We start from the raw sequence: 14,781 nt of genomic DNA, 5'->3' as shown, positions 1-14,781 counted from the left end.
GGAAGAAAAAAATGTGAAGAAGGGGGAGGAGGAAGGGCAGAGGGGAGGAAGAGAAGAGGAAGAAAGGAAGAAAGAGCTGGAAAGAAAGACAGGGGCAAGGCACCCCTGGGACCCTTGTGCCTTCCTCACACCTGCTTTGCCGGTGGGCTCCTGAAGACAGCTTAAATGGCAGGTACTGGTGTGGGCCTGTGGCACCGGCATCCCATATCTGAGCGCCAGTGCAAGTCCTGGCTGCTCCGCTTCCCATGCAGCTCCCTGCTAATTATCCTGGGAAAGCAGCAGAGTATGACCCAAGTGCTTGGGTCCCCGCCACATATGTGGGAGGCCCGGATGGAGTTCCTGGCTCTTGGCACTGACCGTCCAAGCCATTTGGGGAATCAGCCAGCAGATGGAAGATCTCTTTCTCCTTCCCTCTATGTCACTCTACCTTTCACATAAATATACCTTTATAAAATAAAAACAGTGGCAGGTACTGAGAGAGACACCCCACACCAGCATGAGCGATGCCTGCGTGCAATAGAACTCAAGGGGGCTCTGCAGTATTTATTGCCAACACTGACAGGAGTTGTCATGCAGACTGGAGGAGAAGCAGGGCCAGTGCTAGCATCTGCCGGCGGCTCAACAAGGGCCACTTTCCATGTTTCATCTTGAAGCTCCTAGAACTGGGCTGTGTACTTTGCCTGTCCCCTGTCTCATCATTACTGGGACAACTTGTTTAAGACCCGTCTCCACAGAGCTGTGTGAGGCTGGGACCAATTTGGCTAAACCCCAACCCTACCTCCTGGCATTCATCACAGCCTCAACGTCCCTGAAACCAAAGGATAAACGCTCAAAGCGTACATGCGAAGTGTGCTTAAAAATGACAGCTTCAGGGGAGGGCATCTGGCACACCAGTGAAGATACCCGTTGGGGATGCCGGCATCCCATATTAGAGCGCCTGGGTTTAAGTTCGCACTCAGCTTCCTTCCAATGCACACTCTGGGAGGCAGCAGTGTTTGAATCCCTGCCACCCACATGGGAGACTCAGATGGAGTTCCAGCTCCTGGCTGGGTTTGGCCCAGCCCTGGCTTTTGTGGGCATTCCAAGAGATAAGAAATCTGATTCTGACTCTGTCTTGCCGTGTCTGACTATCTGTGTCTCTGTCTTGCAAATAAGTAAAATAAATTAATAATTTTTAATAGGCAGGGCCTAGTGAAAAGTCCTTGGCTCTCTGAAGGCACTGCCCTTGGAAGGGAACACTGGCTTCCTGGAGTGAGTTCTGGGGAGGGCAGACTGTCAGTGCAAAAGCTGACCTCTGACCCCAAGTCTCTCTCGGCTTCCTGTCTGCCGACGTGGTCACGTCCTGCCGCACACACACTCTTCGCCATCTGCTGCGGGGCCCTTGCAAGAGCCAGCACCACACTGTTTGGACTTGCAGCCTCCGAAACCATGAGCGAAGCGAACCTCTCTGCTCTATGAAGTTAGCCTGCCTTGGGTATTTCATTACAGCCACAAACAGCTGACGAATCTACCCTGCTGCCCCAGCAGCAGCCCATGACATCTCCTGTTCACCGCGTCCCTCGACCACACCAAGAGGCCACAGCGGATGCTCAGCCAATGCCACCTCGGCCGACGCCACCCCAGCCTGTGCAGATGCATGTCTTGACGTCCTTGGAACTACACAACAGCCAGGCAGACGCGGCTGCACATCCACCCCATCCTGAAGCAATGTGTGCCTGTCCTTGTGCACAGTGTATACACGCAATGCTTACCTGCCAATTTAAAAACTAAGTTAAAAAAAATAATTTCAAGAACCTCAGAAAACCAAAGACAATAAATCAACTCAAGGTCTCGTCAGAAGATTAAAAAGGCAAGGACTTACCATGCCTGGTCCTGCTGCGGGGGCCTGGCCAGCACCTCAGCCCTGAGCGTGGAAGGTACGGCGGGGCAGGGAGCGAGTGAGGCACCTGGGGCCCGGGGCCTCCTGGGGCCCACTCCTGGCCTCTGGTGCCTTTTCTCCAGGAGCTCATAGGATGGTCCAGACCCACGGGCGACATTGAGGGGATTGGGCTGGCCTCTGCTCCTCTGACTGGTCTTCTCTTCTTCAGCTGTCTCCTGGCATCCAGAGAAGAGTCACTGGTGTTCCCAGCTCTGGATGGTGGGCGTGTCCCTGGGGAGATGGGCACATCAAGGTGCAACCCCTCTGCAGAAGGCTGATACACAGGCACATGCTGAGCACCCAGAATTCCTGGGGCTGCAACCAGGCTTCGCAGAGCTCCGGGATCTGAGTGCGTAGCTGCCCCTGGGGAGAAGAGGGAGGGGAGAAGGACCAGTGTTAAGGCTTGAGGAAGTTTGCAAATCCTGAGCCCCAAGTGCACTCCAGGGGGAAGCAACCTTCTGGAAACCATCCCTGGCCAGCAGGTGTCCTTGGTTACAAAAGACTTTTGCATACAAAGGACAAGTCCAGTCCTAACCAGCCCAGTTCTAGGAGCTGTAAGATGAAACATGGAAAGTGGCCCTGTTGAGCCGCCGTCAGATGCCAGCACTGGCCCTGCTTCTCCTCCAGTCTGCATGACAACTCCTGTCAGTGTTGGCAATAAATACTGCAGAGCCCCCTTGAGTTGTAATGCACGCAGGCATCGCTCGTTAAGACACAGACTGGTACAGTGGGTCCTGCCGGGACTCTTTCCATCTAACAAGCTCCCGATCAGTGAGGCCACTCCATGGACCTTGCAGAGTTCTAAAGCATGTGCGTGAGCCTGAAATAGGCGTTCAGTGACCATGTGCTGGGTGGATGGACGTGTGGGTGGATAGATGGGAGGATGAGGGGAGGAAGGAAGGAAAGAAGGAAAAATGTATAGACAGATGAGTGGTCGAGTGGAACGTTGGATGGATGGTGAGATGAATGGATGGACAGATGGGTGGATAAACAGATAGAGGGAAGGAAGGGAGGAAAGAAAGATGGGTGGATGGATGGATGGATAGATGATGGACAGGTGGGTAGATGGATGGATAGATGGGTGGCTGGCTGGCTGGATGGATGGATGGACAGATGGGTAGATGGATGGAGAGGGATAGCTGGGTAGATGGATGGATACATAGGTGAACAGATAGAAGAGATGGATGATGGATGGATGGATGGATGGATACATAGGTGAACAGATAGAAGAGATGGATGATGGATGGATGGATGGATGGATGGGTGGGTGGATGGATACATAGGGAACAGATAGAAGAGATGGATGATGGATGGATGGATGGGTGGGTGGGTGGGTGGATGGATACATAGGAAACAGATGGAAGAGATGGATGGATGGATGGACGTACGGACAAACGGACGGATGGATGGATAGATGAATGGATGGGGTGGATGAGTGGATGAGTGGATGAGTGCATGGATTAGCAGAATCTACAGGGACACCCTAAAAGCAGCATCCAAAACTAAACTCATCAGCATCTCCCCCAGCCCTGCACTTCCTCCTCCATCTCAATGCAGGCCCACTGCTCTCCTTGTCAGATCCTTCAGCCTCGCACCTGGGGTCGCGCCAGAGTACTTACCTTCCCTCTTCCTCCAATCACCTTATAGGAATATTTTATTTTATTATTATTTTTTTGACAGGCAGAGTGGACAGTGAGAGAGAGAGACAGAGAGAAAGGTCTTCCTTTTGCCGTTGGTTCACCCTCCAATGGCCGCCGCGGCCGGCTAATCCTCTGCCTTGTGGCGCCGGCACACCGGGTTCTAGTCCCAGTCGGGGTGCCAGATTCTGTCCCGGTTGCCCCTCTTGCAGGCCAGCTCTCTGCTGTGGCCAGGGAGTGCAGTGGAGGATGGTCCAAGTGCTTGGGCCCTGCACCCCATGGGAGACCAGGATAAGTACCTGGCTCCTGCCATCAGATCAGTGCGGTGCACCCGCCGCAGCGCGCCAGCCGCGGCGGCCATTGGAGGGTGAACCAATGGCAAAGGAAGACCTTTCTCTCTGTCTCTCTCTCTCTCTCACTGTCCACTCTGCTTGTCAAAAAAAAAAAAAAAGAGAGAGAGAGAGAGAGAGAGAGAGAGATGGTATGCATACGTATCTGCATTAAATCTTTGAAATCAGGTGTATTTTGCACATTTAGTACTTTTCCATCTGAACTAGTCATGTTTCAAGTGCTAAGTAACCACATGTGATTAGTGGTCACTGTACTAGACAGTGCAGATTTATTTTTTATACTATACTGTTAATATTTTTCCTCAAACTGATTTACTTTTGTCGCTCCCCCTCTTCGCGGAGGAACGACACAGGACCCTGTGCTGTTCTTTTGTCTGCTCGGCCCTTCCCGGGTTTGCTGCTGGTTCTTCCCGGGTTGGCTACCATCCCTTCCACCTCCGTGGAGGGGCGGGCCCCCCTGCCACTTTCCCCACTTCTGCGGGGGAGCGGCACACTGCCAGCCGGCTCTCTCGGGGGCTGCTCAGGTGTTCCTTCAGATAGATGTTCCTGGTGCATGTTGTCTCTCTCCTCCTTTATAGTCCTCTTCCACCAATCCGAACTCTGCTACCCACACGCTGAGTACGCTGCTCTCCTCCAATCAGGAGCAGGTCCTGCTGTTTATTGGTTGAACTGGAGGCAGCTGTGTAGAAGCTGCTTCCTCCCTTCTCAGCGCCATATTGTGGGAGAGCAGATGCATAGAATAAGTCTTAATTCCAGTAACTTAGTCTATTCCGAGTTGCTCCCCACAACTTTTTCTACTTCAACACATGAATATTAAAAAGCAAATCTCCTGGGGTGGGTGTTTGGTGTAGCAATCAAGATGCCACTTTGGGGGCTGGTGCTGTGGCACAGCAGGTTAAGCCACCACCTGCAGCACCTGCCTGTGGCACCAGCATCCCATACAGGCACTGGTTAGAGTTCCGGCTGCCCCACTTCTGAGCCCAAGTCCCTAGGCCCATGCACCCATGTGAGAGACCCAGAAGAAGCTCCTGGCTCCTAGCTTCAGCCTGGCCCAGCCCCGGTCATTGCAGCCATTTGAAGAGTAAAACAGCAGATGAAAATCTCTCTCTCTCTCTCTCTCTCTCTCTCTCTCCCTCTCCCTCCCTCCCTCCCTCCCCCCTCCCACCTTCCCTCCCTCCCTCCCTGACTTTATTTGAGAGGTAGAGTTACAGACAGTGAGCAGAAGAGACAGAGAGAGAGATCTTCCATTCTTCCATCTACTTGTTCACTCCCCAAATGGCCTCAACAGTCAGAGCTGAGCTGATCAGAAGCCAAGAGCCAGGAGCTTCTTCCAGGTCTCCCACACAGCTGCAGGGGCCCAAGGACTTGGGCCATCTTCTGCTATTTTCCCAGGCACATTAGCAGGAGCTGGATTGGAAGAGGAGCAGCTAGGACTCTAACCAGTGCCCATATGGGATGCTGGCACCACAGGTGGAGGATTAACCTACTGTGCCCAGCGCCAGCCCATAAATAAACCTAAAAGAGGGAGTTAGGGAGGGAAGGAGGGAGGAAGGAAGGCAGGCACACACACACACGCACTTGGGACACTTGTATCCCATATTTGGAGTGCCTGAATCTGAGCCCTGGCTCCAATTCCAACTCCATCTCCTTGCTAATGCAGACCCTGGGAGGCAGCAGGTGACGGCTCAAATGTTTGAGTCCCTGCCATACATGTGGGAGACCCAGACTGAGTCCTGGGCTGCTGGCTTTAGCCTGATTCAACCCCAGCTGTTGCAGACATTTGGGGAGTGACCCAGCAGGCAGAAAATCTCTGTCTCTGCCTCCTTGTCACTCTGCTTTCAAATAATAGCTTTTTGAAAGGAAACCCTAATTAGTACCTCAAAGGGAACACTAGAATCCTTTCCTATCAATTAAAGATGACTGAAAACATTATAAATAAATATTAAATATCAACTTGACCATGGTGCGAAAGCAATATGCAGGGGTCAGTGCTGTGGCACAGCAGGTTAAGCAAACTTCTGCACTGCCAGCCTCCCATATGGGCGTCAGTTCGAGTCCCAGCTGCTCCACTTCTGACCAGCTCCCTCCTAATGTGCCTGGGAAAGCAACAGAGGATGGCCCAAGTGCTTGGGCACCGGCCCCAATGTGGGAGACCCAGATGGAGCTCCTGACTCCTGGTTTTGGCCTGGCGCAGCCCCAGCCATTGTGCCCATTGGGGAGTGAGCCAGCAAATGGAAGACCTCTCTTTTTCCCTCTCTGTCACTCTGCCTTTCAAATTAAAGAAGTAAATCTTTAACAAATAATAAAACAATAGAATTGTTTCCCCATACCCAGAGAAACCTGGTGTTTCTCACATTGAAAGCCTTGTGCAAGGTGTAGGTGCAGCGTGGGGAGGGAGGGAAGAAGGGAGGAGCAGAGGATGGAGTTTCATCCTGTTTTAGGACAAAGCCAGCCAGGACAGCCCCGAGGCCGCCTCACCACTCTGAACACCTGTGGGTTAAGGAGCCTAGCACACAGAGAGAGAAAAGCTCTAATTAAACATAGAACAGTGCAGTTCCAGGAAGACAACACCCCTCTGCAGGTCCTGGAGAAAACCACAGGGACCTGCAGATAATTGCCCCTAAAGGTTAAGAGGCGTGCACCTTGCTGAGAAATGGGGAAGCTGGCTCTGGGTATTGTCCGCACACGGGAGGCTGGGATCAGCCACAGCCCTCGCATTGCTCAAGATTTCAACCCCCACCCCGCTAGCAGCCCCGGCTGAGGACGTGAAGCCTGGCACATCTGCTCCCAACCACTGGCAACACAAAGGCCATGGACAAAGTCACATGTGGGCCAATCACCTGGCCTCTACCCATGCTGAATTCTGTACCCTTGGCCTAAGCCTCAGTCTCCTCCTCTTTAAAATGGGGATAACCCTATGTCAAACCATATTAAACTGACATCTTTGTGGCCAAAAACCAATGCGGGTGGGGTCATTTCATTCCCTGTAAGTGTCCACTTAGTATCCACAGGGGATTGGTTCCACGGAATTCCATGGATTCCAAAATCTGTGCATGCTCAAGTCCCCTATATAAAATGACGTTGTATTTCCATATAATCTGTGCACATCCCTCCCATCTACTTTTTTTTTTTTTTTAATTGAAAGAGTGACACAGAGAGAGAGAGAGACCTTCCAACCACTGGTTCACTCCCCAAATGGCTGACATGGCTGGGACTGGGCCCCACCAAAGCCAGGAGCCAGGAGCACCATCCCAGTCCCCTACACCAGTGGCAGGAACTCAAGTACTCGGGCCATCATCCACTCTTCCAGGCGCATTAGCAGGGAGCTGGGTCAGAAGAGGAGGTGGGACCTGAACCCAGACACTCCCCTGTGGGATGAGGGTACCCCAAGTGGCAGCTTAACCACTGTGCCACAATGCCTGTGAAGTTTAAATCACCTTTGGGTTACTTAGGATGCCACAGGGCTGATCAGAAAACACCAGGAAGAGCCTGCAGTGAGGTGCCCAGGGTAAGCCACCCACCACATGCAACACCAGCAGCCATTATCAGAGCACCAGTTCAAGACCTGGCTCCTACACTTCTGATCCCACTCCCTGCTAATGCGCCTGGGAAAGCAGCAGAGGGTGGCCCAAGGGCTTGGGCTCCTGCACCTATGCAGGAGACCAGGATGGAGTTCCTGTCTCCTGGCTTTGGCCTGGCCCAGCCATGGCCATTGTGGCCATTTGGGCAGTGAACCAGTGGATGGAAGACCTCTCTATCTGTCTTTCCTTTCTCTGTCTCTGTGTCTCTGCCTTTCAAATACAATCAGTAGATAAATCTTTAAAAAGAAAAATTCAGATTCCTTCTTCTCTTTGGGTGTCATACAGACTATGTGGTGGTTGATTGTCACTTCGTGCACATGGTCAACGCTGGGTTTCACTTGTCCACTGTCTGAGCCCTGTCCCCCACAGGACCCTTGTCTTCCTGCCCTGGGTTTCACTTCCCTCTGTGGGCACTGTGTGTTTACCAACTAGGGTTCTGTGGCAACCATGCCAAGAGCCAAGCTGTTTTCCCAACAGCTCAGGTGATTGGTAAATATGTTTTGTTTTGTTTTGTTTTGTTTTGTTTTGTTTTGTTTTTAAGTGATAAAGCAAATGCACCTGGGAAAGCAACAGAAGATGGCCCAAGTGCTTAGGTCCCTGCCACCCACGTGGGAAACCCAGTTGGAATTCAACGCTCACCAGGTGCCCTGCCTCACAAGCGAAACCACAGAAACACACAGAAGTGGGTGCGCTAACATGCACAACTTCACGGGCATGGCCAGATACCCCCTGAACAACACAGAGTGCAGGAGGCGAGCACAGAGATTCCCGACCCCTGCTGGGCTCTGCTCCCAGGCCTGCTCTCTGCCAGACCTTTCTCAGCCTCGTGACTGAGCTGCCCGTGGGCCTGTCTCCTCCTGTCCCTGGAGGGGTTGAAGCGCTGCCTTCTCAGTCCAGCCCTTGTTCATTCAGAAGGCTGCCTCAACTTAGGTTTTATTTCTTTTCTTTTTTTTTCTTTTTTTTTTTTTTCAATCTGAAAGACACTGAGAGAGTTTGTTTCCCATCTGCTGATTCACTGCAACAGCCAGGGCTGGGCAGGTGGAAGCCAGCAGCCAGAAGCTCCATCCAGGTCTCCCACATGGGTGGCAGGGACCCAAGCCCTTGAGCCACCACTGCTGCCTCCCAGGGTGCGTATGAGCAGGGAGCTGGCGTCAGGAGCACGAGGACTTGAACCCAGGCTCACCAACATGGATTGCAAACGTTATAACAAATGCCTGTTGACCTACCCCAACCAACTTTAAATCATTTCCAGCTGACTTAAAATACCTTAGTGATGCTTTTTGCAGATTTGTTATACTGTATTGTTCAGGGAATAATGACAAGAAAAAAAAAAAGTTGCCCATATCCAGTATAGATACAAGTGTTGTAGTCCTAACTACATTTTTTAAATGTATTTATTTGTCATTTATTTCAAAGGCAGAAACAGAGACATAGGCAGAGAGACCTTGCATCCACTGGTTCACTCCCCAGCACATGGGCCAGGCCAAAGCTTGGAGCCAGCGTCTCCATCCAAGTCTCCCACGTGGATGGCAAGGACGCCACCACCTGCTGCTGGCTGAGGTCCACATCAGCAGCTTGCAATGCCAGCATCCCGTGTCGGAGAGCCAGTCCGAGTCCCAGCTGCGCTGGTGCTGGTCCAGCTCCCTGCGGACAGCAGCTGATGACCCGAGTCCTACAGTGGCAGAAACCTGGATTGGAGGAAAATGAGCCGGGACTCTGATTTGGGATGCGAAGTGTTTCGCATGGTGGCCCACCCCTGGCTCCTGACTTCCTTAAAAGGAGCTCAGAGGGCCGGCGCCACGGCTCACTAGGCTAATCCTCCACCTTGCAGTGCCGACACACCAGGTTCTAGTCCCGGTCGGGGTGCCAGATTCTGTCCCGGTTGCCCCTCTTCCAGGCCAGCTCTCTGCTGTGGCCAGGGAGTGCAGTGGAGGATGGTCCAAGTGCTTGGGCCCTGCACCCCATGGGAGACCAGGAGAAGCACCTGGCTCCTGCCATCGGATCAGCGCGGTGCGCCCGCCGCAGTGCAGCGGCAGTGGCGGCCATTGGAGGGTGAACCAACGGCAAAGGAAGATCTTTCTCTCTGTCTCTCTCTCTCACTGTCCACTCTGCCTGTCAAAAAAAAAAAAAAAAAAAAAAAAAAAAGAGCTCAGAGACCCTCCTGGGGAACCTCTGACTATCTCATTCACCCTCCCAAGCCCTCCAGATCTCAGCTGCTGCGACACACTTGCCCCCTCCCCCACCCCCCCACCCCCGCACCCCGTGGTCCTGCCATCAACAGATCCTTCAAGGGCTTTCAAATGTATCCATGAGTGGAATACTTCTGGCCACTGCCCTGACCATCCACCGGCATTTTGCTCCAGGATCATGGCATCACTGCAGCCTGGTAGCGACCTCTGCCCTTGCCCCTGGCCCTCTGCACACAGCAGCCAGAAAGAGGCAGTGATAAACGGGAACCAGAAGCCACAGTCAGAGCAGAGGCCCATGTGTCAGAGCAGAAGCTCTACCCCTTATAAGACTGTCCCTCTGGTGCCCTCCCCTAATTCCTTCTCTCCTCCCGTCACTGTTTGACTCTGACCTCTCTCCTGCCTCAGGGCCTTGCACTTCACAATCCTGGCTGCATCCTCACTTCATTCAGTTGTCCCCCTAGCTGCCATCTCTTCAATGACTATCTCTACCCACCCCCCAGAGCCCATCACTCCCTCTCTCTCCTGTCATAGTAGGTGCTCAATAAATGCTTATGGAATGGAAAAGGGCTTCTGCTGAAATCTGCCCTGCCTGTCCTCCTCCTCCTGCTCCCAGATCTCTCCCCAGCAGAGGCACAGGTGCCCCCTTCCCCTGCCACACACGATGTTCTCCCCACTCCTGTCTCCTTCCACTGAGTGATCTGCATCAGGGCAGGCATTGTACTGCAGTGGGCCAAGCTGCCACCTGGGGTGGCTGCAACCCATATTAGAGCTCAGGTTCAAGTCCTGGCTGCTCTGCTTCCCATCCGGCTTCCTGCTCATGTGCCTGTGAAGGCAGCGGGTGATGGCTCATGTACCCAGATTCCTGCCACCCACGTGGGAGACCCGGATGGAGCATCTAGCTCCTGGCTTTGGCCTGGCCCAGCCCCAGCTGTTGTGGGCAGTTGGGGAATGAACTAGTGGTTGGAAGATGTCTCTACCTCTGTCTTACCCTCTCTCTCTCTCTCTCTCCCTCCCTCCCTCCCTCCCTTACAAAAAAATAAATAAATCTAACGCCATCAAGGAAGGCGTTGTGGTACAACCCATTAAGATACCACTTGGGACACCCACACCCCATATCAGAGCTCCGACCCTTGCTCCCCATTCCGGCTCCCTGCTAATGTAATCCTAGGAAGCAGCAGGTAATGGCTCAGGGACCTGGGCCCCTGTACCCACATGGGAGGGATGGAGCTCCAGGCTCCTGGCTTCAGCCTAGCCCACCTCTGGCTGTTGCAGACACTGGGTGGGTGGGTGGGGGGGTAAGCCAGCATTTGAAGGATTTCTGTCTGTGTCTCTTTCTGTCTCTGAGTTCCAAGTAAAATTGGGGAAAAATTTTTTTTAAAAAGGTTTCAGTGTGGTGGAATGAGAAGGCCATGCCAAGATGGCCACTGGCAACGGAAACTGCCTGGCAACAGGCTGTGATCGGTTAGGGCATAAACCGCCCTCGACCAGATTGGCTGACTTGGCTATTTAAGCTGCTATACCAACTGAAATAAACGAATCTGCGGGCTGCTCGCCTCTGGCCTGCTTTCACCCGACTCCCGGGGTCTGTGTGGTGACTCAGCACCTCTTGCCCCCACCATGCTCCTCCTCTCAGAACGAATCCACAGCAACATTTCAAGATCACCCTCAACTGCACAGATGCAAGGTGTGGAAACCCCACCCCTCTAAACCCCCACACCCCACCCACTACTACCTTCTGGCTATTTCTCTTGTTTAATCCTTCCAAGCCGTGATTTCCTCAACAAACAGCCACAAATAGAAGTTGTGATCTCAGCACATCGCTGCGAGGGTGAAGAGGGATTGCTCTCGGCACCTGACGTCCCAGTGTAAACAGCCAGTAAACCATGAAATGAGCAAGAATAATCCTCATCTAACTAAGCACAACAGGTACCATGGTTAATGTGATCATGACCACTGGAGTTGTGTCACTTCTCCGTTTGTCAAGATTTGTTTATATATTTGACATGGAGAGAGAGAGAGAGCAAGAGCATACTCTTCCATCCACTGGTTTATTCCTCAAATGGCAGCAACAGCCAGGGTTGGGCCAGTCGAAGCCAGGAGCCAGGAACTCCATCCGGTTCTCCCAGATGGGTAGCAGGCACCATCATCTGCTTTCCATCATCATCTGCTTTCCCAGGTGCCTCAGCAGGGAGCTGGATCGGAAGCTGAGGATCTGGGGCTCGAACCAGCATTCTGAAGTGGGCTGTGAGCATCCCAGTGCTGCTGAGCCTGTCCCTGTATCACTTCCCAGACTGCTGCCTGTCTCCTCACTACATTAGAGACATTTACTGAGTGAACAAACAAATGCTATTAAACTTCGCCTGGGAGTGCCGGACCCCTCGTGAGAACTATAAGAAGGGTGGCCCTTGTCCTTAAAGAAGATCCAGACAACACACCCCACAAAGACTCAAGGTGATTACACTGAGCACTGAGCATCACTTCGGAAGCTTCACCGTCTTGTTCACCACTCTCTCAGAAGCCTTTGACAGAGGCTTCTCCCATGAGCTGTGGAGTCCATCCTCAAAGCATCATGGGATCTCCTAGGCTCACATCACTCCTCAGAGGTTTTAGGTCTCAGCCTTTTCATGACATGAGCAATGCCGTGCCACTCTCTGCTTACCTGGGCTCTGAACATCAGGGCTGGGTGTGTCACCTGTGTGAGGACAGGGACAGTGATCACAGAACAGCTCTTGGTGTCAGCACTGCTGCCTGGACAAAGGCATCCCAAAAGCTCATGGAAAACGGAACTGAAAGATGGGCTTCCTGGCAGGCACTTGGCCTGGCTGTTAGGGTGCCCATGTCCCATGTCAGAGAGCCTCACTTTGAGCCCCAGCTCCAGCTGCCCGTGAACACAAAGCCTGCAAAACAGCAGGTGACAGCTGAAGAACCTGTGTCCCTGTCACCCTCGGGGGAGATCCAGATGGAGTTCCCAGCTCCTGTCTTCAATCTTGGCCCAGCCCTGACTGCTACAGGGATTTGGAGAGTAGACCAGCAGATGAGAGCTTGTGCCCTTGCGCGCGCTCTCTCTCTCTCTCTCTCTCTCTCTCTCTCTCTCCTTCTGCCTCTCTATAACTCTGCCTTTCAAATAAATAAATCTTTTTTAAAAATTAATAGATGTTGGACCAGCACCGTGGCTCACTTGGTTAATCCTCTGCCTGCAGTGCCGGCATCCCATATGGGCTCTGGGTTCTAGTCCCGGTTGCTCCTCTTCCAGTCCAGCTCTCTGCTGTGGCCCGGGAGGGCAGTGGAGGATGGCCCAAGTGCTTGGGTCCCTGCACCCACATGGGAGACCAGGAGGAAGCACCTGGCTCCTGGCTTCGGATCGGCATACCTCCAGCCATAGCGGCCATTTATGGGGTAAACCAACAGAAGGAAGACCTTTCTCTCTGTCTGTCTCTCTCACTGTCTAACTCTATCTGTCAAATAAAAAAATTAATAGATGTTAAGCCGTGATACGTTATAATACCAACAACATAAACACTAAAGGCTTATTGTAATAGTAAGAAGCATTTGCCCTGCACTACAGGTGCCATTCCAAAAATTCCACCAGTACAGGTTAATCATCATCCCTCACGTGAAATGCCTGGGACGTGTTTTTTTTGTTTGTTTGTTTGTTTTTTTCCCAGACTGGGGAATAATTGCACATTCATAAAGAGAGATCTTGGGGGCAGGATCCCAGTCTCCACACACCTTGCTCACGTAGCCTGAAAGTCCTTTTATGCAGTCCTTTCAAAGCAGCTGCGTTAGACTGCGACCTGTCTCGTGAGCTCAGGAGGTTTCAACTTCTCGCCACATCCCTCTGACGATCAACACTGCCATTAAACCCATTTTGCAGATGAGGAAACTGAGGCAAGGAGCGGAGGAGTAACCCAACCCAAGGTCGTGCTGCGAGCCAGCAACAAGGCAGTCTTGAGCCCTGAGGTTTCGCTGCAGAGCGTCCGTGTCTGGTGAGCCACTGGACAAGGCCACAACAGTGAGCGTGTGTCTCATGGCTGTCCACCACGGTAGCCATTAGCCATGCACAGCCAGAGAACTGCGGACCATGGTTAAGGAGCTTCATTTCTTTGGTATTTAATTTTTATTTGTTTATACCGAACTAAGTCACATGGGGCATGGGGCTGTCCTATCAGGGGAGCACAGTCGGGAGCCCCCTCCACACCCCCACATAGAACATCAGTGCTTGAACGAGCTGCAAATGCAGGAAAATCACAAACACCCATGCTTCATACCGGATCCGGAACGTGGGTGGCAGGGACCCAACGACTTGAGCCATCACTGCCACCTCCCAGGGCGCACCTTAGCAGGGAGCTAGAGTCAGGAGCGGAGGAGCCAGGACTCCAACCCAGGTCCTCGGATAGGGGCTCCTGCATCCCAAGTGTCTCAACTGCCAGCCCCACAACAAATACCTCCCTTCCTGTGTGCCTCTGACTCTCAGCGCCCTCCTGTTACCCGGCTCCCTGACCTTCCCATCTCTCTGTCTGTAGCTCCCTTCCTCTCTCGCTGTCTTTTCTTCCTCCCTCCCTGTCTCTCCTCCCTTCCTTCCTCCTCCTCCTCCTCCTCCTCCTCCTCCTCCTCCTCCTCCTCTTCCCTCTTTCTCTCTCTCACTCTGCCTGTTTCTTTCCCTGTCCTTGTTCTCTATCTCAGTCCTCTTCCCACCGGCACTCCCTTCTCTAGCCTGGGCCCTCCTCCCTCCTTCCCTCTGGCCAAGGGCTGCTGCCCCGCTGAGCTGGAGCTAATCCTAAACAAACAGACCCCAGGGCCCTGGGGCTCACTTCCTGCTGTGGCCTCAGGCCTGGGGTGAAATCTGAAACCCACAGACAAAGCTGACAAAGCGGCTGGGGTGCAGGTTTCCACCATACCAGGTAGTTATTTATTTTGTATTGCAAAACTTGGAGGCCAGCAAAAATGTGAACCTGAAGCAGGCAGGCTTTGCCATGGCAACGTTGCCGGCTTTGAGCCCATCCCCAGGGCTGTGGGGAGCTGACTCAGACTGAGCTCACTCCCAAGGAACTCCCTCCAGCTCCTCCTCTGAGGCGGACAAGGCCCAGTTCACTCTCCCTTTTGTCT

The sequence above is a fragment of the Oryctolagus cuniculus genome, chromosome 16, assembly GCF_964237555.1.
Source record: "Oryctolagus cuniculus chromosome 16, mOryCun1.1, whole genome shotgun sequence".
Taxonomy (NCBI): Eukaryota; Metazoa; Chordata; class Mammalia; order Lagomorpha; family Leporidae; genus Oryctolagus; species Oryctolagus cuniculus.
The sequence above is the reverse complement of the archived record's forward strand: the minus strand, read 5'-3'. Positions refer to the sequence as shown.